At 35.2% G+C, this 27,844-nt stretch overlaps 2 long non-coding RNA genes across 2 annotated transcripts in view; one reads left to right on the forward strand and one right to left on the reverse strand.

Annotated features, from left to right (window-relative positions):
• LOC119084123 overlaps window positions 1-27,844 on the reverse strand; it is a 142,748-nt gene that overhangs the window by 78,365 nt on the left and 36,539 nt on the right. Inside the window, exon 2 of the long non-coding RNA XR_005089007.1 lies at window positions 5,548-5,550. This is a non-coding gene — a long non-coding RNA (uncharacterized LOC119084123). The remainder of the gene's footprint in view (window positions 1-5,547; window positions 5,551-27,844) is intronic.
• On the forward strand, window positions 59-21,912 carry LOC119084122. The gene is made up of 3 exons (XR_005089006.1): window positions 59-69; window positions 10,193-10,204; window positions 21,646-21,912. It is a non-coding gene; the product is annotated as an uncharacterized LOC119084122 (long non-coding RNA).

Below are 27,844 nucleotides of genomic sequence, written 5' to 3' on the forward strand. Positions count from 1 at the left end.
GCGAAAACGAGACATTTCAACTTTTTATCCCGAGTGGTTTTTGCATGCTTTGGAAGTCGAAATTAGTGCGTGAAACATGAAAAGTACCGTTTTCGACGCATGTAGCATGTAAAATACATATAATGCACAAAAAAAAACCTTCTAAATTGCTTACTGCCTTTGCGATCAAATCAGATGTGATCTAAACTGTTCTTTCAGAATTTTGATTGACGCTACCTAGTACTTCTTTAACTGCTTGGACACGCGAAGTATATGGTGCCACCACAAGCAGATAATGAGAACTAACCACTTGTATGTCAATGGTGCCAATCGACAAAATCAAAAATGAAATTGAATTCGTTGATTCAATTGAATGTGGGAAGTGTGTAGGATGTAAAAGGAATGAATCCCACAACCGTAGTCAGAATATAATTGGGTAACTGTACCGAAATAATTAGGCTGCCCACCTAAAAAATGTGTAATTACGAAAATTAGATTTGCACGATCCCCAGGATACTCGTGAGGTATAGGAAAAAAATTTTTTTGTTAAAAATGGTATTAAATTTATTTAATCCATTTAATCCACTTTACACCAAAAACTCCTAAAAGTGGATTTTTTCGCTTTTTAATATTGTAGTATGAGTTGTAGTACGTGGTTTGATCAAAATCAACCATTTTTAAGACTTTTACAGTATTTGGTAAAATGAACTTTTTTCCTATTTAATCCATTTAATCCAATTTTTATTCCGTTTAATCCATTTTATCTAGAAGTGGGTCACCTATCGCCGCGAGAACATAAAAATGGATCGCAAAAATTAAAGAATTGATCGATATAAAATAGAATAAGTGATCGAAAAGTGTCACAGTGATCAATTTTTATACTTTTTAGCTATCAATTCTGTATTTGCGACCAGCGATACAACACCAACTGGGTTTTAATTCAGTTTTCAATTCCTTGCGGTGTTAATCGCTTCGAATATTAACTCGTTCCTGAACACCGGACTGCCAAAAATGAAAGGCCATCGTATTCATTTGTCTCTTGCCTTTAATTCGAGAATATTTATTTATTTTTACATTGATTACCTTTAAAAGATATACAGAGAATTTGTTTATAAGAAATTTCATCACACGAACTACGAAAATTGTAATTTTCGGTTCCCAAACGGGAAGCGAAAGTTAAAAAATGCAAGTTATGTATCGATATCGGTTAATACATAATACGAAAGTCTATGAATATAATGCGAAAGTCGATGTACATAATGCGAAAGTCAAACCTTGTCAAGATGTTTACTTTGATCAATATTGAACAGACCGTGCGCCAGTGCTCTGATTAATGTTAACATACAAAGTTGATGACGAATTATTCAGAGGATATTGTTGTTGTTTTTTACGTCTGATTGTTGTGATGGTTGATAATATTAATATTTTCTTTTACCAGGGGGATGCCACCCCCTGCACCTCCACAAATGTCAGCATATGTTGGTTTAAATCATCATACGATAACGCATTTCTTCGAGTCTATGTGCCTCAATTACAATTTTCGTAGTTCTCGTGATAAAAAGTTATGTGGATCACACGGGACGACGTAAAGAAATTCAACCTGTGCATACCATTCACACTGCCTAACATGCCGTTCCATCGGAAGCCGATTTTGAACAACGGCATCTAAGGAATGACCGGCTGATCCGTAGATTCAAAAAACGGCATCGGAGAGCTGACCCACTGAATTCTCGGAGGCCAATTTTCAAAAGGGCCTCGCTGGGCTGACTGGCTGATCTGTCAGAGGTCGATGTTGAAAAACGGCCTCAGAAAGCTAACCCGCTGACTTCTCAGAGGCCGATTTTAAAAAATTGCCTCGGAGGACTGTCTAGCTGATCCGTTGGAGGCCAAGTTTGAAAATCTGCCTCGGAGCACTGACCGGATGATCCGTCGGAAGCCGATTTTTGAAAATGGCCTCGGAGGGCTACCGGCCGACCCCTGTGAGGCCCAATTGTGCTCCAAGGTGCCCCGAGGTGCTCCGTGGTGCCCCGAGGTGCTCCGTGGTGCCCCGAGGTGCTCCGAGGGGCGTCGTGGTGCGCCGATGTTCAGATTTATATGTATAGAAATTCACACGAGAAGTGAAAAGTTTTCGTATGAGTAATACAACAAGCGGGAAAAGCTTTCGACTTGACTTGACTTGAGTAACCAAAACGTGCTCCTGTGAGCGCTCCCATGAGAACATTGAAGTGAGGATTTTGGCACGATTGTGAGTCATCACCCTTTTTCGTTCTGCTTGATATTGTTCAAAGCACACATCACTAAATGTCTATTCACAAACGCTTCAACTCCCACCTCTTGACATTTGTAAAACACTATTGTACACATGTCGTGTCGGGCGATTTTTTTTTTTTTGGATCGCAGGCGAGAAAATGGTTACTTTCTCACCTCAGGCGTCTTTGTAAACTCGAGTTTTTGTAAACAACGTCCTAAAATGAAACTTCCAACTTTCACTCGGTGAAGAAATAACTATTGGATCTGTGTGTCTTGCGTTCGTATTTTTAAGAAGAAAATTATTACTTTTTATATTGTTTCTAAGATATTATCTAACTAAACGAGTAAAATGCATTGAAAATGCTATAACAGTGAGACTTTCAATCAAGTTATAATGTGTCATAGTCAGAGATGAAACCGCTATTCACGAAAACCGAACTTTTCGATTCGTTTCAGACCGGAAATTTTAGTTTTTCACATGAGACAAGATAAAAAGAAGCTGGACTCGTCAAAAAATATTGCTTCAATTATTTTTCGGCTGGTGTCCCCATACAAACTGCTTATACGTCTTTATAAGTCATTTCCAGAACACGAGACAAGAAGTTGAAAAATCTAATTCTCATGTGAATTTTGTTGATCCGGGGCGATACCAGAGGTCTTTTGACTTTTTCCCCAATTTTGTATTGGATTTGGCGTGTGAGGGCCGTGAAATGAAACTATTGCAGCAGTATAAACAACATACTTTGTTTGTATGAGTAGCTACAAAACAGTTAAAGCAAATTCATGTCTAAATTTCACTGGCGCCGACTGTAAGCTGATCGAATTGCATAAGCTTTGTATTGAAATCAATATTCAATTAATTAAATCTGAATAGTTTTTGAGGATCGTGATCCTTCTTAATAATACGCAAAAGCGCTCCATTCGCTTATTTTCAATCAGATATTTTGACCAGAGCCTATTTTTGAGAAATTATTTTCTAGTATTTTCTTGAAAATTTCTCGCATTTCAAGTAAATTCGAGAATAGTATTTTTCGTACCATGACAGGAAATGACGATTTTTTGAGGAAATTAGGACGTGTGCTGAAAAAATCCATTTCCTGTCGAGGTACGAACAACGTTTTGTGCATCGGACAACTGAAATAGACAAAACACATCAATTTACTTGAAAACATACACACTTCACATTCACCTTATTAAATTTAATCAATCGTATAGTCATAGAAAAATTCATGTGAAGTCTGAGTCTGAGTCTGAGTAATTCTTTTCCCGCACTATAAATCGTAAAGAAATGAAGTTTTTTCCCGCACGATATATAGTTCGGGAAAAACTGACATTTCTTAATGAAAAATCATGGCAAAATATGTCGTATTTCAGTTGTCGGATGCACTCGCTTCGCTCGTAAGGAAAACTTAGGACTGGTGCTGAAAAAATCGTCATTTCCTGTCTTGGTACGAAAAATACAATTTTTAAATATGCTCTGATTTCGACGAGCCTGATTGTTTTCATCTTGCTTTACGTGAAAATTGCAGTTTCTGACCGAACCAAAGATTGTGGCTTTTCGGATAACCGACTAATCGGTTACAGTGTTTGCAGAAAACTTTAAAATTACGTAAATGCTATTGGCAGGCCATTTCACCTGCAAATAGTCTTTGTAAGAGAGAAAATGCTCTTGGCAAGCGCCTGTCAGTAGCCTCCGTAAAAGGGGACATTCTATTCGCAGGCAAGCTCGCCTGCCAATAGCATTTTGTATATGGGAGATGCTATTGGCAGGCGCCTGCGAATAGTCACTATGTTAAAATTAAGCAAGCAATGAATAACGTCCCATTAGTACCTAACATTTCCACAATTCCTACACGATTTCTGCAGCGCTATTTATGTGTTCGACTACGATTGACTGCAATTGCTTCAAACAAAATTAAGAAAGAAACAGGAAAAATGAAAGGAAATGAACAAAACCGAACGAAATGTAACTTAAGTCTTAAGTTACTTATACATTTTCCATTTAATTCTTAATGCATTTCTCATTACGTTTAGATGTTTAAAATGAAAATAGAAGATTTTCTTCGGAGCGTATTGTGTTACATGAAAATGTAAACATTTCGAACTGAACTTAATTGATTCGTCTCTGACCTATTATCGTCTTCAATATCTTAATTTTATTGGAAACAAATATCCGTTAAATCGCACAGTTTCTATAGAAAACTAACTGAATGTTCCATTTATAGTTTTAAATAAATTTGTAGTCGTTTTTCGTTACAGGCCATGGGTGGGTCATTTATATTTGCATTAGAAAAGTTCCATAGATACACAGAGCTGTTGCGACACATCATTCTAAATATAATTCGGCAGAGGAGCCAGTTTCTTTTTAAATGTCTACCACTACCATAAATTGCTTTATGGGAGAGAAACAGCTTTAAACTTCACATACTGACCTCAACAATTAGCACCATCGTCACAAAAATTACACAAAAAAATTCTTTTTTTTATGACGATCCACATCATGTTAATTAAGTGAACGCTGTTCAATGGGATTCTCGTGCAATAAACATCATCCATTCGACATATTAATGAATGGCAATTATACCGAAAATCAGAAAATATTAGAATACATCCAGTATATGCAGCACAAATAAGTGAGATGATCTAAACTCGAAGACTACCGCTTTTGTGGTAGTAGTATGGTTTAAATAATATTCATTGGAATGGCAGTCATGATGTGCGTCACAATTTTTTTCCAGAAAATATTCATTTGGGAGTTTTGAACAAAAAAAAATTATAAGAAATAATAAACTGCTTGTACAGCAAGGCGACGCGTCTGACAGATGACAAATTCGGATGCGTTGAGCCAACCAAGACAAGATTTAATTTAAGCCAATCAATTCTCCTCAATCTATATTGGTTTATTTTGGTGTCACGACAACCACTTAATTAATCAAGTTCACATTCGAAACGAGCAAAATAAAACAAAAAGCAGCTGCGGCTTCCCATAAAATTTCCATTCCTCACCAAATTTTAAACTAATTAAAATTTCAAATTAAAAGTTTAGTTCCAGTTTTGTTCGGAAATTTGATAAGCTGTGTGGTTATAAGTCTTGACATTCAGTACATTAACATATTAGCCGGGTTTGTAGGTACACCATGGCCATTATACAGGCGCATTTGAAATTACCAGAATTTACATGATAAACATACGGTAATGAATGGAAACAGACTGGAAGTTTTAGTCAAAGCCAACCATTAATTATGTCGTCAAGTCTCTGATACTGAGGATCGAAACAGATTCAACTATAGTAATTTGTAATTTCAAACTAAAGTTGACCTGCTTACAGTTTTAGCCTAACAGATAGTATTTACAGTAGCAGAGACATAATATCGACAAAAACATGCGACCTGCGATTTAAAAAAAATCGTATTTCAGTTGTCCGGTGCACAATAGTTATTTGTTTATCAAGGGGAGAAAATAGGAAATTCCAAAAAGAGCGAAACGAGGGCCGTAGTTTCGCTCGAGTTGAAATTTCCTATTTCTCCCAGAGGTGAACACAACGTTTTTCATGCGTGCATGTTGTGTTTTGTCATTTTTGTCGACGGAACGAAAACATCAATTCGCCATACAATTTCGAAAACGTAGACAAAGGGACAGTTCGAATGAGAAAAGTTCTATTTTCTTCCCACGGGAGGAAAGTGCTGCACTTTTCTCACTAGAAATGTCATTCGAGCAATCGTCAAGAAAAAGTATATTTCGTACCTAGGACTGAAAGTGTTTTTTAGCGTGCAAGAGGTTTCCAGACAGAGCCGAAGGCAAAGTCGCACTCTTCGGGTCCTCTAGGTATGAAAACTCAATTCTCTCATGGCCTCTTGATGGGAGAGAATAAGGCACAACGTGCACATTAAAAACAATTTCCAACCCAAAGGAACTTTAATTTAACTAGTCAGACAGCTCTCTTTCATCATTTTATTCAATATCGGTCTGCCAACATTGATTGATATTATGCTCTGAGCAAAAGAAATTCATGACTGACGTCGCCCTTAAAATTGGCCAAATTGATAATTTCACACGATTCCAAGCAGACGACATTTATGAAACTGTGAGAATGGAAAACTCGGAAAAATGTTTCCCCGGCACGTACAATGTACGTTGTACATTCTGTGTGAAAGGTCATTTACATGTATGTATATTCCCAGTACAATTACGATTACAAAGTACTGATGTTTCGGTAATAAGTCCGTTAAATCAACACAACGTAACCTTATTCGTTCATAATGTGTTTTATCAATGGATAACGTCAATTAAAATCTAATCCTCAAAGAGGTTTATAAATCAATGCCATGCCGCCGCCGCATACATACTCCATATGTGTTGTAAACTTGGCAATTAATGATAGTGGCTACACAATACACAATACATTTGCCCACGAGTAAATAAAAATTCGTCAGCACTATAATTATTGTTATACGGACGGGATTGACTGGTAAAACCTAAGACTCATAAGTCAAATAATAATGTCGTATAATGAAGATATGGCCGTTGTTGTAAATCCGTTCGGTAACATTATGTTCGTTTTTTTAACATGTTCTGTTGATATACCTTTGCATTTATATGAATAATGAAGCGGGGAAAAATATACTTTTAGCGTTTCCGTTCACTGATAAGAAGTCGGAAAGATGTTTTTTTTTTGAAAGTTTTCCTTTTTGGTTGGCTAACAATATTATATCCCTGATGTCTTACCTTTTGTCATTTATCCGGTTCATATGGCTTCCTTTTGATTCGATATTAGGTGGAACGCATAAAATCAAATTACTTGAACAGACAAAACGATTCAATATCAATTTCCTGAATTTCACATTATTTTCGTTGATGGCTTTTCCATCATTTACAATAAATTTTCTTTTGTCATTTTTATTTGTATTACATTGTACTGTGTACATACAATGGCCACGTCAAAAAAATACTTATAAATGCAAAAAATTCCATTCACGATTTCGACTTTGATTTTTCTTTCAATTTTTTGTTGTTTTTTATTTGACTCAAACTCATGAGTAAAACGGTTCTTCAATTTATTGGTAGCATATAAGTCTAAACAAAACTAATGTGCAGCACATTGTAAGCCACCGAAATGCTGATCGAGTCTAGAGTTTCAACAACATCAATGTTTATTTGCATCGGAATTTCTTTTTTAAATTTTATTCCCAATCTCAAACGTCTTAAGTTAACACTTTAACCATTAAACCGTGTAACATTACAGCGAAATACAAAAAAAAAAGAATTTTAATTTAAAGCAACATCGTCGTCATTCATGATATTATTACTTCATGTTTGTTGCTGTTGTTTGGAAACGTTCCTTTCAATTCAACATACCGCGAAAAACTGAATTGTCATAAAAATACTGACACAATAAAACCGCGGAGCCGATTTGTTATTATGTACAGTTTTATACAGATATACGCGGGTATGATCGCTGCGAGACCTATACTTTTGTACGGTTACATGCTCGATGATACGTTATATACCGGACTATGAAGAATGGTTTTTATGCGGCTGTATGTGCGGTGCATATGATTGAGTACAGAAACATTATTGGTAAACGAAGCAGGAAAAATAAGAGAGTCATTTTTGAACTCTTTTTCGTTGTACAATCGGTAACAGATTCAGTACCGAAAACGTTTTCTTTACGCTGCAAAAAGATTATTCATGGTGACATGTTTTATTCAAAAAAAATTGTTTACCTTTAACTATACAGCATAAAGATAGCATAAAAATTGTTTACCTTCAAAAATGACGCACTGAGGAAAATGTGGAGTTGAAATGGTGTTGAATGTAATGTGACGCATGTGTGTCTATAATCTTTGAATAGATACTTCCATAGTTCCATAGCAAGTGGCTAAATGTTTGGTTTTACGAACAAGGTGTAAAGATTGCCGAAACGAGTCGAAGACGAGGTCACAAACACATCGTGTGTGTAAAACATCCCTTTAATTTCGGCTTAGGAACAAAGCTCAATAGAAAAAGTGGTTGGCAGCACAAGAGCTTTTCCAAAATTTTTCCCATTTTTCCTAGATTTTCCTACAAAATCTAGGAATTTTCTTACATTTTTCCTAGAATTTCCTACATTTTAAGAGATTTTCCCTCATTTTCCTACGATCTCATTTGATTTCCAATAAAATATCGAGTTGCTAACAAGAACTACGTCCGGGAAACACTTTTCCTAGTTTTTCCCACATTTTGTTAGATTTTATTACATTTCTCCAAATTTGGAAAAACTGGGAAAATATGCGAAATGCCAATTATGCTGCGTTCACCATCGTTTAACGCATGCTATAAATTGGATTACAATGGAAAACGTGGTATAATTGTCAACCTTAACATCGAAAATATTGTTCGTGTGTTGTCGGCTTTGTACTAGGGTTGTTATGTGTCAAATGTTCATACAAACTACCTGGCCGTTGCTTAATACTGGTTGCGGTTGTAACATTAACGGTGTTAGATACTAATTACGTCACCTTCAGTTCCTATAGAAAGCATGATAATTGATCGTTTATAAAATATGTCGGGCGCTCGAAAGAGATACAAAATATGGTTGGAAATGTGATAGAAAGAGATGCAAAAGATGCAAATAGTCATTGTGACGCGTGACATACTTTATGATTTATGCCTAACTCTAGCTACACATAGCGACGCGAAGGACACCTAATTCAAATTTTTGTTTTCTTCTTCTGTCAAGTTTGACAGTATAAAAGAAAATATTGATTTAGGTCGCTTTCGCGTTGCTATGCGTAGCTGCAGTAGGACCCCCCAAACGACACTGTCCATTTTGAATTACATAAACCGACAATTATGCTGTGCTTTCCATTGTAATCTGATAAACAGACTAAAAACAATGGAAAGCGCAGCGTAATTAATCGTTTTCGGCAATTGAAAACTGTTAGTGCGTTTTCGGCCTAAAGCATCTGATGAAGCCGGAGGACCAGACTGAATTTGTAATTGGCGATAAAAGGCTCTTGGTAAGGTGTAGCGATCTCTCAAAATGAATGTATATGAAGTCGACTACAGAAATAATCTCACTGAATTTATTAGAATCAAACATTTTCATCTGTGCGAAATATGAATACAAGTATCCACCGTCGACACGATATTGTCGAAGATGTTGAAATTGTAACTTTATGTATTTTTCAATGGCACGAAAAATAACCATTCAGAAATTAAATGTACGATCGTTTCAGCTGAAAATATAAATTTGCGCATGTGGTTGAAAGGAATGTACGCTGTATGTACATTATTGTACGTGTGTACACATACGGATTATTTTTTGTTTACATAATAAAGGTAATAACATCATAACATTTTGATTGTACGTATGTACATGTTTATGGTGAGCAGCGAGCAAAAATCGATTGTTACATAAAAATCAGTCGCTTTTTTGTAGCATTAAACGTGGATTGAGTAAGTAAACAATTTCACGCATAAGCCTTTGATATTTTTATTAGTTCATCACTTCAATTGAATAGGAACAGCGCATTGAGGTAAGTCAAAGGAGAAAGCATAACACGGTAAGAAATACCGTAAGGCAATGAAACACCGTGCGTTACTCAATTTAAATTGATGAAGACTAGCCGCTTGAATTCTTTATGAGCCAAAAAACTTCAACAATGTTTTAGTGTAACATAAAGTTGAAGTTCAAGTTAATGAGGTCAACAGCGAAAATGTTTTCAGTTCAAATCAGTTCAAAATGGATAGTTACTAGAGGAGCGGCGGTTCTTATAGTACGCCCATTCTGACATTGTCAGTTTGACCGCCCACTTGACCCTCATTGGCATTAGTTAATCACATACTGGACTCTTCGAATTGAAGGGAAGAAGCACATACACTTAAAATCGTGCAATCGTGCGTTTGTATGCAACCAGTACACACCAATACCAAAGTATAAGAAATCGTAAATGGGGCTTTGCTCGATTTTCATAGTGAAGAGTAACAGCCAAAAGTGTTTGAGGAGTCCTGAGTTCTTTCACTAAAATCTGTCGAGTAAAAAATTATTTATTTTTCAGTTGATGTTGGCTGTGTTCCTGCGACATCTTATAGTAAAGAGTACTCCATCGGTAGAATTGAGATGGAATTGTGAAAAGAGAACTAAAGCCGTAATCCCTTTCCTGATCGCAGAATAAAGGGATTGGTCGCAAGAAAAGGAAGAATAAATAGCAAGAAAAACAAAATGAATAAAATTGAAAAGCAGTTCCTGCATTCCTGTGACCAGAGAACTATTTTCCCTTTACAAAATTATTAAGAAAGAGAAGATTTCTTTCCACTGCGATCAAATTTTATTTTCTTACGATCATTTCCTGTTTTTCTGCTTTCAATTTGTCTTTTTGTTACGATCAATTCTTTTTTCTTACGATCAGCTTAAATACATATCGTTCATTATGAAGGAAACATTGCGAATCAAATATCCAATATCTCAAATCTTATTCAATTAATAAGGAAAGGGAAAACTGCCAAATGATTTGTATGACACTATGACACGCATGCGTAAGATTTCAATGAATTGTCGTTAATTACAATTTAAATGAAATAAGGAAACTCAGAGGAAAAGGCGTGTATGCAGTATGCTGTACATTCCATATACAAACCGCATCAATGATATCAGAATCTCATCAATCAACATGCAAAGTATGTATGTCCGTCTCATACAATATTCGATTGTCCTAACTTACAAAATAATAATGTTTTCATGGCATTGCTCCATGCATAAAATTGCCGATTACATAAAAAGAGATATATGGAAACGACCGTAAAATTTCGGTTGTTCTTTCTAAGGTCACATAATTAAATTACAAATCGTTGAACGAACAACATGTGCATTAACGACCTGTTAAGAGCGTGATACGAAGCAATTATTATAAATTAGATGAGTGACACGGTGACATAAAACTCGATTTGTTGTTATGTGCATGAGCACACATAACCATTTTTCTAAGAGCTTTCGTTGTACAAAATACATATGTGTGGCAGCAATGGCATAATATGTCTCACATTCGGCTTTCGCACATTGAATTGTTGTACTTGAATGTACTTTAAATCTTATGCAAACAAAAATTTAAATTAACCTAAAACGAAACATAGAGGAGGAATGACTCGTTTGCATGGCATTTCAGTCTGATGACGACGTTGTTTGTCGCTGTAGTTGTTGATGAATAACTTTTCGTGTGTTTGATTTTGGATGATACAGAGAAGGTATATTGTATACCCGCTTTATTATCCACTAAGCATTGGGCAATGAAAAAAGTGGTGCAATTAACAGTATTGTAAGTCAAATTATGACTAATAGTCATGAGGCATCTACGACTTGAATGACTAAAAATATTGTTTCAAAGAATCCGAGAATACATTCACATTTCCTGGCTGATTTGATAAGGAAAAAGCTTAAGACTTTTCTCATACGAAGCTTATGAAACCCATTTGACGAAGTGGTGGAGGTAGAAAACTTTTCAAAAAAGTTTCTAAAAAGCTTTGCGAACTTTCTGAATTTTAGTTTTGAAAGAATCTTTGAGAATTGATTTCTTTCAATACATGAAACACACCTCCATATGTCCCTTTTTTCACGAAAACTTTTTCATGTTCCATGCCTTGTTTTAAATATTAGCTAGTTGAGAGGACTATGAATTGTTTATTTGAGAATTTGTCCATGTGTTACGATTGCTTAGGAATTTACGGTCAGTCACGCACTACAAGCACCTGTATGAATTTCTGAAGATTTTTGATCGTTGATACCAAGCGAAAATCTGTTAATACTATCGATCCTATTGACTCAATTAGTGGAAACATCCGTCGTCACTACTCGCTACAGACAATATGATTTTACAGAATCATAAAACTCACTGACATATTTCTGGCCAAGACATTCTTGAAACCGATTTTTCAACATGAAGCCATGATGGCTCATTTTTGACCAAATGAAGAAAAATGTAGATCTGGTTGTGGTCTGCATTTTTGTCCAGTTGATCAAAAGTGAGCCATCATGGCTTCATGCTGAAAAATCGATTTCAAGAATGTCTTGGCCAGAAATATATCAGTAAGTTTTATGATTCTTTCCCAGTTTCGGTTCTAGCAACACATCAACTGGAAAATATTTAAAGAAATTACCCAACTGAGAAAATCTTAAATTCGTGAATACAATCCGGGCTATTAAGGCTTCCTGCTGTTTTTAAACGGATAGTAATTAACGAACGTTATTAATTTTTGGTTAGACGTTAACAATCTTTTAACCCCTCTGTGAAGCGGTAAATTTCCAATTGGAGTCCAACCCTGGCACCATTTTTGACGAAAATAATGGTACAGAGCTACCAGAGATATCGTCGGGCAAAATTACATTAAGCTAACAAGAAAGAACGAAATCGCTGACACCTAAACACACTTAGGCCACGGTCATCCATTACTCTAGGCCTCGATTAGCCATTTGATACTTATAATAAAGGATAGTAAATTGGGCATCTCTAACTTAATCTGTCACCCTAAAACCTTGCCCTGAGGCTTTTAAGCGCTGGCCAACTGCATGCAACATGTCTTGCAGTTTCCGGTTCTGAATTACAGACCCTGCATGTCCTAGAAATCTTCATCTTGTGCAGGTGTTACATCATGTTTTGTTTGAATCCTAATTAAACCACGCAGATTAAACTGGCTTAGGCGTAACAGAAATTTTGTACTCTCCGCGTTGCAGCTCTCCAAAAATCTGTGTCCTGCCTACAGGTGTTTGAATCATTCCATTTCTGATGATGGTTTTTGACATTTGTTTATGGAATATCGGGCAATTACGAATTAAAGACTGGTGTGTTTGTTCTTCAACGTTATAATATGAACTAAAAACTTCTTGTACAGATGATAACAATGAAGTTACGTTACTATAAACAATCATTGACTATACCAACTTTACGTGTAACATAAAACTGTTCAGAATGTTCTGAACAACATTTCATATCTTAGTAAGGATACTACATTATTATGTGGTACATTAGGTATTTAGGATCTTCTTTTCTGTTACTGTGTGATTTTCATTAGATCCTGGTAATGTCGAAAAGTGTAAGAAGCTGAACCTTTCCATTTACATTTTACAAGTAATTTTTGAGTCTAAAAATATTTGGATTGAGTAAGTTTACGTAAATTGATTGATTAGCTATTCCATTTCCATACATATGGAAACCTTGCTTCACTTGTCTATTCGTCTAATCAAATGGCCTCAACCAATACCGAACAACATGCGTCTATCCAGACAGTAAATTGTGGTCTGTAAAATATGGGACTGTTAATTTTCGGTGCTTGTTGTTTTGTTAAGCAATTTGTTACGTTCTCACAGTTTAGAACAAACACAACAAATTTTCGCTCAACACCACATTTTTGTATACATATCACTTGTCGAAATTTTATGAATAATCTAAGCAATTTGCTTTATTGGTTTTTAATATTTGAAATGATAATACTCCCATAAAATCGTGTTTGGCATCGAATACAAAAGTAACGAAAAGAAAAATTAAATTCAACCTTGAGAGCACCGATGTTAATTTTTTCGTTAAAAACATCAAACAGAGAAAACGTTTCACGAATTTAACATGTGAAAGTAACAAACATTTGGACACTATGTGTATGCAATGACAACATTGATCTTGATCATTACATGTCAACATAAATATTTGAGAAAAAAATAATTGTTGAGTATTCAAAGGGCAAACAGCTAACGGGGTAACTTAATACCAGTAATAGAGTTTCGGTTCTAAAAGTCGTGGGCCGATATTTTTGTATTTGACAATACTTTAAAAGCCCTGCATAGAACGATCACCGAACGTAAAACAGACCAGATGTTTGTAAAAGACACCGATTCAAAATTATTTCTTGATCTAGGCTCGGAAAAGGTTGGGTTTACCTGAACCTTAACTGAAAATCCCTCAATCTATTTAGATCTGAACGTGATCAACTAATTTTAACCTCACCTGATTTTACCTGAAACCTTTTCATTATAGTGGTCTGGCCTGACGTGAAACCTGACCGATTGACCTGAAAATTTGGAAAAATTCAGGTTACCTGCAACCTGACTTGAGGGGTTTGATTGAAACTAGGTCAGGTTTGTTTTCTAAAATTACCTGAAGTGACCTGACCTGTCCCTTAGAACTTTCAAAGACCCATTTTTGGCCGAGACATTCTGCAAATCATTTTTTAGACACATAAGCTAACAGTTTGTCACGGCCAAATATATGACACTAAGTACCTTTCAGGTAATTTTTGACCGCTGTCCTATTCCGAGCTTTATTCCTGACACAAGTACCCATTAATCTGGCTATTAAACCCTCATCACTAATTTACCACACTTTAAAACTCTAGCCCCTGTAGCTTCACATAACAATGCGAAAACCACCCAATGTAAAATTACCTAAAACGCATTAGGTCTTTTTTAATATCATTAGGTCTTTGCAAAATGAAGTAGGTGTCTTTCGTGTCGCTATGTTGTAGCTAGATTCTTTCGTCAATTTTTGTTCTGTATGCATCGTATTTCATTTTTGATGATATCTTTTCATGTGTTAGCTTTAAATAAAAACTAGTTTTTTGTTGTAGTCGTTCGACCAGCAAAGAGAAAAGTCAGTAGTTTAACAAAATTTTGATAAACTGCGCAATTTTCTCAGAGCTGGTCACACTGCTAAAATCACATCTATTTTCTGTTGAAAGCTAACACATTCGTGGTCGTTATTGCGGACCAATATATTTGAAAAAGGATTCTGGTGGAATGATATTATCAAAATCAAAAGGAAACTTAAATCTGGTATTTATGCGGCAATTTTCAGCAAAGCATCGATGTCTCTTAACCCATTTGTGGTATACGTGATTATATTCCCAAAGCTCTTTAGGATAGGCGCAATTTTTGTTATATAGAGGTTTGTTGCATACGTGCGATGATTTCCTCTCAATTTTATTGTCCTAGGCTGCTTAAGCGAACATTAAGCGACAGGAGAACTGTTCCCCAAAATCAGTTTTATCTTTTACGCTTATATGCAATAAGTATGGTATTGACATTTGAAGGGAAATCTCGGCAAGCCAATTTCGGCATGTAAATAATATACTATCACATATTACTCAACGGAGTGTAGGGAGATAAATAAGACGTTATTTCATGCTGTCAAAATTAATTCCGAACAGCATCAAATCTGAGGAAGATCTTTAAATCTTAAATTTGCATTTGAACGAACAAGAACCGACACATTGTTGCTGTTTTATTAAAAATTGTTGAAGGTATGTGATGCAAAATTCTGAGAAAAATAGGAGAAAGGCGAAATTAAGATACAAATTTTGATATTTACGTGAGTTTATTATATTAGTATGCCTATTGATGTTAGTTTCAGTCAGTTGACTAACCTTACTCACTGTCGAGAGCAGTAAATCAATTTAACAATAAACATTATTAAGAATTATTAAGATTGTTTAATTAAGTCATTTCTCTAAGTAATTTGCTTAGCCAAACAAAATCCTACTAATTACTTAGTCAAGTTCTGGTTTTTTTGATCTGTCTGATAAAAGTCAGTGAGAGAGAGAGAGCAGAACACTTATTCAAATTTAAAAGAATATTTTTTGTCGACATTTCTTAGAATAAAAGATGTAATTGTTGGATCATTTAGTGTAGCTTCAAGTTTACATCATAAAAGTTACGTAATCACATTTAAATAACAATTCGAATAAATACAAACGATTTGATTGTTAATAATTGGTTAGTCATGCGTGTGAGAAATTGTGTGTTTTCGAGCTAGTTGTCAGGAGTTTATTGTGCTTGGCATCATATTGTGCCTTACTTTTCGGATGACGTCACATTAAACGAATTAATTTTAATTAACATGCCACGATCTTGATCAATGAATTTGTTTTTACTTGAAATGTAGATTCAGATATTTCGGAAACAACTGTTTGACGAAGACGCTGTGTAACAGTATTTTGGTACTTTAATTGTAAAAACATTTCGTTTAAAATTACGTATTTTATGTATTTATGGTTGGTTATTCTTGTGGCTGATGCGACTGGTGAAAAAATCTTTCGTCTTAAATTGTCGATCAATGTATAAGAGTGCCGCAGAGATAGATTGAAATATTTGTTTGTTTTTTTTTTTAAATAAATTTTTATTAAAAAGATTTACGAAAGAATTAGCAAAAATTGTTACAGTATTCCGAACGTGAGGTATGTCGCTGAATGAGTGTTTAAAGTGGGCATATAGTGAGACCGTTTCATTTGTGTAGTTATTTTCGTATCTGTTGAGGACGATAAGTTTTAGGCAATTTCGCGAGTTGAATCTTCGACGAGTTGACGTTTCATCAAGGGTCAGAAATCTATTGTAGCATTTCAGCAAGCTGGGAGAATACTTGGGGACTTCTAAAGCCAGAACATTTACAAATTTAAAATATTCTCGATATTTTGAGAACACTTTGAATTTCAGGGTTTCGATAGAACACCTTTACTAAGATTGTCATTGTGAACGTGAACGTGTACATAAAACATCACTTGTACAGTCAAACTGGCACAGTGTTCAAAACCGTTATTTCCACTATCGTAAATCTATTTTTCACATCAGTATGTCACTTTGTGACCCCTTTATGTACCTAATTACCCTACAGTAACAGTAGACTTTCGAAAAATCAAGATTTTTTTTTCGTTTTTTGGATTTTGGAGCCTATTTCCCCCTTGAGGGGTTTGTTAATTTTTCTTGTTAAATATAAAAATCCTCAGGACGTTGCAACTTGCATTGAGACACCTCAAACATTCTCCTTATGGTCTTTTCTATGTTCCCCCACCTTTTGCCTTCACTTACTAATGTAGAAATGTTAGAGAGAACGATTTTATTTCATGAGGCTCTTTTGAAATTCTTCGGTTATTGATGAAAATGTGGATAAAGAGATCTGTTTTGCAGCGATTGGTGAGCAGGCAGGTTGGAAAACTTAGAAAAGTCCATAAGGAGAATGTTTGAGGTGTCTCAATGCAAGTTGCAACGTCCTGAGGATTTTTATATTTACTCTAAGAAGAGTGATTTATTTCAATTGATTAAAATATTTGCAAAAAGTTTCCGTGAAAAATATTTTCGCTAAACCGAGCTGGTGTGCATACGTTATTTTGCACCAGTTGGTCACATACAATTCCAAATGGGACCAGCTGGTGCAAAATAACATATGCACACCAGTTCGTTTTAGCGATTTTAGCACAATTTTGATACAGTTCATAAAAAAACACTTGAAAGTTGAGAAGCTTTTTCTTCTCCTAATATAAGCCACACTCGAAAAAATGCGTCTACACAATATTTTCACAGTAAATTAAAGATAAATTGTCCCGAATATTAAATAAAAACAAAAATTTACATTCGCGATTTTCAAAATACTAATCTGACAACTACCAAAAATGTCATCGCGTACATGTGTTGGTGTAAAATTCTACGTAAAATCGTACGAAATCGTACGAATAAGATGTATTATACAAACTGATGTTAGGGACATAATTTACCGTAAGCTCGCAAGAACGTAAAGTATAGTATAATTGCTCACAAATGTCTTGTTTTGACAGTCTTGAGGCGAAGTAAAGTGCGTATTGAACTAATGTCACATTGCTTTTGTTGCTTGAAAAAGAAAAAAATACAGTTTGACTCTTGTTGCGTGAACTACAACCTTATTACTATGTATGTAGCATTGTAGCATATCGAATCACGACATGGTACAAAAGTACTTCCCCTGAACTCGAAACCATTTCGTTATTAAATTTTTTAACCAAAAAAATTAGGCCATTTAACCAGTAAAAAGAGAAAAATTCATGTCAGACATTAAGAATTCGAACGAAAAAAAAAAGTTTTATTACAACATCAAAGACCCAAGGTTAAGGACATTTAATTATTCAATTAACTTTTAGTTTCGATTAGTCATACAGTAATCAGGACGACTGAATATTATTGGTTTGATATCTATAACAAAAAGTTCAAGTATTTTCGGTATTCTCCAACTGATTCGTTTTGAAATATTTTAACAAAGTTGTGTATGTCCTCCAGAAATTATTTAAATGCCGAATTAAATCACCGACTGACAAACTCAGTCATTCTAGGTTAGTAATAAATAATTAGGCGATATGACTGTCCATTTCCACTTTACCGACCTTAGTTAATTTTTGACGAAAAGATTTATTATTCCTTTGTGGAGACATAATATAATTTCTGAACATTTTTAAAGGCAGTGTATACTTAAATGATCGATAATAAGGATTTTTAGCGCATCGTCACAAGCACAGGACTAAATAACGAGCTTTTGAACAATTTGTATAACATTTACAATGTCTATTCAATGTATTGAGCTTGCGTGCGCGCAGTCATACTCCGAAATCGAGTTGTTGCGTGTGTATTGGAATTGTTTACAGATAATAAACCTTACAAATGTAATAAAAACATTTCAAATGGTCGGTGTGTAAGACTATACTGGATTTTAAATCACGATTCACTCAGAATCGATCATTTTAATTTGAATTTACTTTATCATAAAGTTCGTTTAATCAGAAGCGATGATGGCCTTTGAGATCATTTTTAGTCACACCGTAACGTAGTAACATTACATTCAGTGTTATGCTTAGACTTATGCAACTGCTATAAAATATAGTGGGCAACTCTGTTAAGAAGAATATTCACTAATCAAATTTGTGTTACCTTTGAATGTAATGATGGTGATGTAGCCTAGGTCCGAGAAAACTCCAAATTTGTGTCAATTTTTATGAACTATTTAGTTTTCTCTGACTTAAGTTACTTCACCACAAACATTTCTATTTTTCATTCAAACCCAACACATTTCAACACCAAACGATGTTTTTACTTTTTCTCCTTTAAGGAGATTTGTTTTTACTCTAAACTTTCGATTAATTCGAACAACTTTCGAAGATTTTGTGCTTTCGGTAAGGCTATGTGTCAAAAACATACACTCTTATTAATTATGGATGTATGATATATGAAAGGTTCATGGTCGTGAGGGGTGTCTTAGCTTGCTAATTGCATTGTATTGTATGAAATTTCGGGGTAGATAGGGTCTTACTGGGTCATCTACTCTAAGGTATGAGCATTTGAAAATATGGTAAAAATTTGACGGTTTCTCTGCATCCAAAACCACTGAAACGCAACCAAAACATCAAAAATCCCTCTTCACCCGATCTTGACAGGTCTCAGTTTTCAGCTTATTTCAATGACACCAAATACGCACGGGTAGTAGGACGATGAATGTACCAAAGAGATTCACTACCACTACTAGAATAGGTTTAAACTTGACATACATACGCTGTGATATTTCTCAGAAAGCAAAGTAGAGGAAAAAAAATATTCTCAAAATTAACGAAAAAATAAAGAAAACCAATAAATCATCGAACAAAATAATCGTATCCCATGTGCGTATGAATAAATGATGTAGATTTTCACCGGAGTAAATGTTTAACCAGTGCCACCTTTTCCGTATGAACACTTTTGGCAAGTTCCCGTGGCGCCCAAAAGTGATTGATGGCCAAACAAAAACTTGCCCCATAAAACAGGCTGAAAACTGGCACCTACAATGTCAAGAACAAAAATGTTTTTATTTTTCAAAGTGCCAGTGGCGCCTAAACGGTATATGGCGGCACTGTGTTTAACTGAAAACAAACCGTGTGTGGTGAAGACGACTAACAAACAGAAAAACAACATTCTTTGCAGGAAAATTGATTTCCAATGATTATGGGCATCCAATTTCACCATTTGTTTTAATATTATACCCATAGGTACACGACTAGGTCAAACAGCGTACATTATTTATTAACTTATTAACGGGGAGCAATTTAGTCAGTTTCGAAAATTAATGCCTCTGATGAGAACTGTTAGAAAGGATTGTCTCGTAACATGTAATATGCCAATGATATAGAACCGGACTATATGATTAAAAAGTTCGTTTTCAGATTATTCGAGACACAAAAGTGATTCCAAGAACTCAACGATTTACAGTAAATTTTCAAATACTGTGAAACCTTTAAAAATTGAACACCAAAACAATTAGATTCTAAGTGGAGTATTACAGGTTACTTGCACCGAAGATATCATTGTTATTACTTCTCACTGTCGTTCAAACATCAACCCTGGCAACATAGAAATGACATATACGATAGAAGTACGAATGCACCGTTTTTATGTGCCGTATTTGTGGTAGTACATTTTTAGTCAAGGATGGTCTGAAATATTTATCAAGTACAAGAATCAATAATATTAGATTTTTAATAGCGAAACGTGCGATATGTGATATTGGAAATATCACACGACCATATTCTATGTACAAAACTGCATGGGCTTTGGCAGCACCAGATGCAAATATCATCGATTGAGGTTTTTCACTAATTTTTAACTTTTTTGAGTTGAATTTCGCTTTGAGCGATCTGAGGGCGTTCTCAGGAAACCGAAACATACCTACTTAGTAAAGAGACTTGTGACAAAGCTATGACTACATAGGCTGTGGGGTATCATTGGAGAGGGGAAGGAAATTGCGCCTAGGACATTATGTCTTTTACTAATTTTAGATGGTTCGTCGCAGCAGCAGTACCCTTCACAGTTCGAAATACTCTGAAAATTCTTTCAAATGACTGTGCGATACTCAAAAGTAGTGGGAAACGAAAATTTCTCGGCAAGCTAGAAGAGGCTGTTGTTCAACTCGAACGACCTTAGTAAAGGTTCTGTAAACCATAATATTGTCAATAACTTCACATGACGCTCACCACAGCGACGTATGGGGTGCAACTGTAACGCTAAAATCCCCAACATTCAGCGTTAGTCTAGAAAATGTGCATTCACTAATGGAAAACGAACCCGGGAACCTGATTACCGAGAAGTCTTTAGTTTTCTAAAAAATTTAATCTAACGGACATTCACGAAATACGCACGCAAAAAACTACGAATTTCAGACTTCCTTCTCCCTGCGTACGCAAAAAAGTATAAAGAAAATTAGGAACTTGTATGAAGCGTACATTTTTGACAAACCTCTCTCTCCCTCTCTTTCCTTAAAGCGGGCGTAATTCACCTATCTAGAGAACAACACCTACCTAGACATTTGCATTATGTACATATAGATACCATGCCACGTTCAAAAGGAATTTGAGAGAATTTCAAAACGAATCGTTGGTAGACTTACATTGGCTCGTCAATCTTTTTTTCTATTCCTTTCACAACCATTTCAAACCGACATTTTATGTTAGCTATTGAACTAAATGCTCGTTTCTGAACTATGTGACCATCGGAACAAAAATCCTTCACAATAATAGCCCTTCCAACCGTTGGTAGTATTCAATAAACAATACTCATTTAATTGTATTTTTAATGATCTTCCGGAAATTATACTTCCAATATCAAAATCGGCTCGATAAACAACCCTGTGTCCAGAGCCGGGTTAACACGATGGGCTTTAGGGGCTTAGCCCCTTGGCGCTGGATAAAAGTGGCGCTGGAAAATTAATAATGAATCGTGTTAAGTTTACTGGTTTCATTAAAATAAACTACTTTTACCGATATTTGAAAAAAATATTCCTGCGGCGCAATTAAAAAGATATGGCATCACAGTTTTTACATTTTCTTGTTTGGAAATTCCTGATATCCACTGTATCCAGAATACTGGGAAATCAGGAAAATTAAACTTCAAATTCTTGATTGGCATTTTATAGATCACTAAAATGACCGCTGGCGTGACGATCGACGGTTCGGTTTTGTGTGCAAACTAATGACAACCAACTTTGCTTCTAAGGGAATTCCCCGTATTTAGTTCATTTACATTCATTTCAAAGAATTGGAAGTACTCACTTATTCATTACTATGTGAAATTGTGAAGTTGGTTTCAATTAGTTTGCACACTTTTCCCCACCATTCCTCACGTTTCCGTCATCAGTTTCACCAAACGAAGAGATCTATTTCCGATAAGAAAATCAGTTTTATCATCGGGAAATTTCAGCTCTCAGCATACTCGTTTAGTAGTAGCATATGTCCTACAAAAATCATTTAGAGGTAATAACATGGCAGATGGCAGATGTAAAATTGTTATTCAAAATCAATCCAGGGTATCGACGAATTTTGTCTAAGAATTCATTTACGAAACCATGAAAGAAAAATAAAGTTGCACACGGAATGTATAGTCTTGAAAGTTTCTTGATGGAAAGAATCTACAAATTCTTTGCTCGCTTCGCTCGCGGTTACTTTCTCCTTCCTTTCAGTTTTAAACGAATATCAGCAAAATGAAAAAAACTAGGCCCACCCTACGGGTAGGTCAGGTCCTTTCACTGACTGAATTTTTCAATCAATTTTTGCGATTGTTATATCGTTATATCGATTGTTGTATCATAAAACTGTCCATCGATTCTCATGTTATCGTAACCATAAATATTCGTAACTTGAGAGCTGCGTGTATAAAATCCCATAAGATGATAAGTTCAAGTCACGAATTCTTAAAGTAACGAAAATACGAAGAAGATTTCTTGCTTATGTTTTGAACAAAAATGAAACTCGTTCAATTTTTTTTACAAACAGCTTACCACGAAATCACTCGAAAAAAATCTTTTCGAAATGAATTCTGGATTATTACTCCAATTAACCTAGCCTCAGAAATTTCAGTCCTCTAGAGTCAAAAACTCTTTTGGAAATACATTCAGAATTACTCGAGACGAAAATTCTTTTAAGAATATCATAGAGATCACCCATTCCTTTTTAGCTCATCTTCAAACTTAACCTCAGGAATTTCATTTCTTGACGATAAAAAAATGGAAATTCTCAAGTTATCTTGTTATCAATAGACGAGACAAAAAATCTTTTGGGAGTATCATAGAGATCGCATCGCCCATCCGTTTTAACCTATCTTCGAAAATTACCCTCAAAAATTTAATTAATTAATTTAAAAATTGGAAATCCGTGGCAAATTACTTAAGTTATCGTTTTATAGGAATGAACAAAGTATGACAATCATTTTAGAGTGTGTATTATCCGTCAGACCAATGACTTTCAGTCAAGATAATTATTTACGACCGAAGCAAAACTTAGCTAGACTACAGAATGTTACAACCCAGTTTACGTTCTTATTATAATTCCTCCGAACCGATCGTTAGGATATTGTCACTAATATTATTTTTAATACGTTTAATACGTTCACGAAAAATAAAAGTCATGCTTTTGTAATTGGCGCTCGAAAACTAATAGCCCCGTGGCGCTGAAAACCTTAATCCGGCTCTGCCTGTGTCATTGATTGATATGATTGAATATTAACAACCCACCGATTGCATACAGTAGCAAAAAGTGACATTCATTGTTTCTCATTATATCACGCCAACAAAACCAGTTATTGTATACCATGGTCCAGTGGTGGATAATTGGTTCCGGAACAACATTGACGATTGTTTTTAAACGCAACGAAACTACCGTAATACACAACCCCACCACCCATCTACGATTTGTTATCGTCAATCAATAATAATTCATATTTCGTAGACTATATTCAAGAGACGGATTAAGTGTAAGTGTACACAAGTAAGTGCTGGGTTTGGATACGATACGGAACTAAAGTACATATTATTGTTAATGTTGACGATGATGTTTTGTCCGAAGCAGACGAATAGGAATAGCCGCATTACTGTTTCAATAATAAATGACGATTTGTTGATTTTGAAGGGGGATAAAATCACCTATAACGATCGTCACAATTATTAGTTGTAGGCTGCATCGATTTTCGAAGAAATTCGAGAGCCCGTGGTGATTGAACATTACTTCAAATGGGGAATCGCAGTCGATCCAGTTAACGTTACGATAATCCTCATATCTTAGGCGGAAATGTCGAAATTAGTGTTCTCCCGTCTCCCAACGGCAGAAAGTTATATCGTAGGAATTAATTGCACCCGGGTGCAAATTGTCTTTATTACACTATTTGCATCCTGTCCAAAAATGACGTATTACATCACAGGCAAATTGATTTTTCCTTCTAAAAATTAGCCTGAGAATTGGGTCTCGCATTAGGGGCAAATTGATTTGCCCTTCTACAAATGGGTCTGATAATTTGTCGAATTCAATTGAGTGTTGCATTAGGGGAAAATTGTTTTTTCCTTGTACAAGTTACCTTGACAACTAAGTGTTACGTCACAGGCAAATTGAGTTTTCCTTCTACAAATTCGCCTGAGAATTGATTGTTGCATTAGGGGAAAATTTTTCTTTCTACAGGTTAGCTAGACACTCGCTAACTAAATGAATTTTATACCTACGTTGAATAAATTTACCTTTCAAATGATACCTCACACGACCATGTACGTTTTGTGTACCTCTAGAAATTTCTGTAAGATCAGTGTAAGTCTTCGGTTGAAAACTTTAACTGCACATATTCCAGTGATGATGAATTTTGAAACCAATAAGTCCCTATTCGGCTCACTAGTACATGTTATTACCTTTCTAATGAACCCTGTGAGGCTCGTCTAACTGGAGAAATTTATGTAAGAAAAGTGCTAGTTTTCGGTTTTTCATCATCTTTCACCAATCACCAGCCACAAAAGCTGCGAAGAATTTTTTTGAAAGTGGTGAATTTGTCCCTTTAGTAAACTATACAGTGTTAAAAGAGCGTAAAAACAGGGGAAAAAACCAGCTAATTTAATTTACTTTGCTAGTGAGGTAATGTGGCCATTCCGTCACTAGTGAAGACCCTTTCCCTCGCTCGTAAAGTAAAACACCATACTTTACACGTGAAATAATTTGATATCTCGTATTCAGATGAGTAAAAGTATCCGAGGGCTTCAGCCCGAGGTACTTTTACTCATCGTGAAGGGTCTTCACTAGTGAGGGAATGGCCACATTACCTCACTAGTAAAGTAAATGTCTTTTAATACTGTCTTTGCCGCTGGGCGCCAAAACGTATCTACAATGAAGGTGATGTAAACGGATCATAAGAAATACGGAACATAGTATTCTTTTGGGCCAATTTGAATGCAGCGCCATATTTCGTTCGTTTGGTGTGTCAATTTCTACTGCAACCGTATCTGCAGCGTAACGTCTGTATAGAGTGTTAAAAGAGTGAAAAAAGACAGAAAAAAGAAAATTCGTTTTGATGGGTGATACGTCGAATTTTGCATGGTAATTTATCTAAGTTCGATGGGCGACTCTCTTTTTGACATTCTATCTAAACACTCTATACGGTTTTACCACTACTGTGCGTGTAGCAGCTTAAACCATATAAATAAGAATAAACAGTTTCGATTATATTTGTGGATTAGCTGAAAAACAGCTGACGCAAATTCATGTTGTAATTTCACTGCCCATGACTGTATGAAAACAATTTTCAGACTTCATGTCCTTGTCACTCACTCACATTTTTCACTCTGTGAGCGAGTGATTCCAGTTGGTCGAAATTTGTCACGATCGTTTCGACAACTTAACTTTAACTACACCTAATGGGGTGATATAAGTAAATCGAAATTATCGAAATTATGGAACGTAATTGCAGCATTTCTGAATATTTTATTTTCTTGTCTTTAACGTCAGCAAAGAAAGTCAAGTCAATCAAACAAATCAGTTAAACCATATTACTACATTCACAACACCATTTAATGAATTATTAACCGATTAATGATACTTTTGATTCGTTTTATGCAGACACAACACAACAATGTATGTATTTTCTAGAGTGCACATGTACCCAGCACAGCACAGTGTGTGATACGTTACGTAATTATTAGAAAATGTACTTGGGCATATCATAGTATGCTGCAGCACATAAACAATAAATGTCTGATGGCTTTGTATGCAGAAACTACCGATTCATAATTCATATTTTTTATGATATATTGAAGCAGCCGAGTATAATAAATGCAATATAATGTGAGATTCCAATTCCGGTATATAATTGTATTACTCAATATTTTCTTACAAAAAAAAGAAAGAAGAATGTTGTGTATCTGTACAGACATGCAACACATAGAGAATACACCTGTTGATTGTCAATATATTTATATTTTGTCTAATAAGATTTGAGAAGATTTGCGGTAATGCGATTGTCAATCAATTTTGTGACTATTAGGGAATATGTTCTGCAGCATTTTCACACGGATTTTGCTACTTACCGATTATGTTTAATGAAATAATTGCTGAGGAATGCTGAAGTTTCTTTGCACTCAAAACTCAAACTGACCGTTGAAAATGTTTCCATCAAAACAATTAAAGAAACAAATTGATCGAAGTCAGTGTCACATTAAATTTAACGCATTGAACACAACAGTTTGTAATTCTTATATTTTAGTACACTTCCCTTTATCATCAATATTTTGCACGCATTTTAAAAGGAAAAACCAGTTACTTTCACTCAACATGTAAATAAAAACACATTCACCATTTTTGTTTATAGTCACAGCAGTCACAGGTTTACGATCAATTCACAATGACAATTTTATTCAAATCGAAGCTGTCGCGAAATATTCAGCCAGCAATTGTTTCGCCTTCCTTTTTCAATTTTAAATATCAGGCGGGATACAAGTTATACTTTGAAAAATGAAGATTTCCCACCATTATACTTGTAGAATATCAGACGTTTAATCGCAAGCGGTCATCGGGTTGATTTGAAAATAATAATAATTTGAAAAAATGGACTCGAATAAATTGGAAGGATTTTTGTCATTTTTTTCTGTGTCTACTCGATTTCGGTAGAGCTGAAATAATAATTATTTGTGTATCTGTTTTGGACGATTGTTTTTCGGCAATTTCGCGAGTTGTAGTCCGAACGAAGTGAAAAAAAATTTCATGTAAGAGGTCGAAAACCAGAGAAAAATCTCAAAACTCCCTCAATTTCTGCCCCGACACATGACAAATATTTTATAAATTTCAAATATTTTGCTGCATAGGAGAATGATGTTTAGAAATTAAGAAGAAATGTAATAGAGTTTTCCCATGTTTTAGTGCATACTGTCATAAAAGTATTGCTGCACTGCGCTTATTTTCATGTGAACCAACTTCACATGGTGACATTTGTTCTGTAATGACGAATGTGAAGTTGGTTCACATGAAAATAAGCTGCGTATCTACGCAAGGTTCTGAAAGAACAGGTTAAGACACTTTCGAGTTGATCACGAAGGCGGTGTGATCAACGTTTTCCTGTAGCGCCAACTAGGTTTGGAAATATTTATATGACGATTTCAACTAACAAAAAAAATAATTTTGTTTTCAAGTTGACTTTTTAAACAATATACATGTCTGAATTGTCAAGATTTGTGTTTCACCCGTCTTCGTAAGTGTCTTAACCTGTTCTTTCAGAACCAATCCACTTGTCCCATAGATCTCTTCAGTTGGCGAAACGCATCAGTTTACATCAGCATTACATAGTTTACTTTGACTATTTTGAGATCTGTTCCAAGTGCAGGTGGCAAAGTTCAGTTTACTGGCAAATGTCATCCACAGAGCCATAACCTAAACAATTCTCACAATTCTCCATACATTCGGCAACATTTTGTTTGGTTATGTTGGCTGTGGATGACGTTTGGCATTTCGATGTTGCACTTGGAACCGAGCTAACCTCACGAAGGCGGAATATTTTTTAAATTACTGAGAAATTCAACATTAAATTTTAGCATTTTTTGAA

Source organism: Bradysia coprophila, unplaced genomic scaffold (genome assembly GCF_014529535.1).
Source record: "Bradysia coprophila strain Holo2 unplaced genomic scaffold, BU_Bcop_v1 contig_732, whole genome shotgun sequence".
Lineage (NCBI taxonomy): Eukaryota > Metazoa > Arthropoda > Insecta > Diptera > Sciaridae > Bradysia > Bradysia coprophila.